General features: G+C 38.7%; 1 pseudogene; it reads left to right on the top strand.

Moving 5' to 3' along the window:
* LOC109361813 overlaps nt 1–462 on the top strand; it is a 6,858-nt pseudogene extending 6,396 nt beyond the window's left edge.

The raw sequence follows: 1,359 nt of genomic DNA, 5'->3' as shown, positions 1-1,359 counted from the left end.
GGTTATCGGACTTCTGTCCGCACATCAACTGTGGCAACACCCTACTCGCTGGTTTATGGGATGGAAGCATTGCTGCCGATAGAAGTCGAAATCCCGTCACTAAGAGTGCTCGCTGAAGCCGGATTAGAAGAGGCAGAATGGGTCCAAGCCCGACATGATCAGTTGAATCTTATTGAAGGGAAGAGGTTGGCAGCCATATGTCATGGTCAATTATACCAGAGGAGGATCATGAGGGCACACGCTAAGAAGGTACGCCCTCGAGCATTCAGGGAAGGTGATCTAGTACTCAAGAAGATTTTACCTATTCAGAAAGATCACCGGGGAAAATGGACACCCAATTACGAAGGCTCGTATGTGGTAAAGAAAGTCTTCTCAGGAGGAGCTCTCATTCTGACCAACATGGACGGAGAAGACCTTCGTCTCTCCGTAAACTCTGATGTAGTAAAGAAGTACTATGCTTGAGGCGACTTCCTAAAAAAATGAAAAAAAGGAAAAAACAAAAAAGAAGAAGAAAAAGAAACTCAACTTCTTAGGAATATTATTGTAATGAACACGATCATTATTTATAAAATTGCATGCATGTTTTAAGCGAAAATGGAGAATGATGTAGACAAATTCCCTAAAGGTGTGAATTCTCGAATAAATGTTTCCGATGACACAAGGCTTCTTTGTAACTCCTAAACACTTATGAAGATATCCCTAGTCACCCTATTTTAGCCCAGACTTTATGAAGAATGATCAAAATAAAAACCCACAAAAGACATTAATAACCCGGGGAAGGGTAGTTTTTCCAATATTTCCTATAATTCAAAAGAACAATGCTTCAAATCAAGTAGTGAGAATCTAGAAATCTCAAAGTAGAAGAAAAATGAGAAAGGTCCGCTAAGATACTCAAGAGATCTTAGGCAAAAATTAGGACAAAAACACATCAGATCCTCATTTGTCAATACTAAAACGAAGCAATAAAATCACGAGAGGAATCATCGGAAATAGGATATCGGAGAAAAGGAGATAGAAAAGGAGATGTAGTGGGAAGGGAAACACAATTTGAGCCTTAATATCCATTTTCTTGTAAGCCATTTAACCAGGCCACGATTCAAGCCCAAAAAGTCCTTGTTGAGGAATAATTTGTTTGGAACCATGCTAGGGTAAAAAGCAAACTGACTCCAAAAGGAAACATTTTAAATGCACTCATATTTTTAAACTAACACTCGCACAAAGTGATCATTACGTTAATATTTCTAACAAATAAAAAGAAAAGAATATCCTGGTAGGTCGAAAACCTGAAAGGGCGGCCTAGGAAAAAGTTAGGGATTATCATTAAAGAAAGTCGTTCTCAATCGGAAGAATGATCACTCA

The sequence above is a fragment of the Lupinus angustifolius genome, chromosome LG12 (assembly GCF_001865875.1).
Source record: "Lupinus angustifolius cultivar Tanjil chromosome LG12, LupAngTanjil_v1.0, whole genome shotgun sequence".
Classification (NCBI taxonomy): Eukaryota; Viridiplantae; Streptophyta; class Magnoliopsida; order Fabales; family Fabaceae; genus Lupinus; species Lupinus angustifolius.
This window is presented reverse-complemented; position numbering and strand designations above follow the sequence as displayed.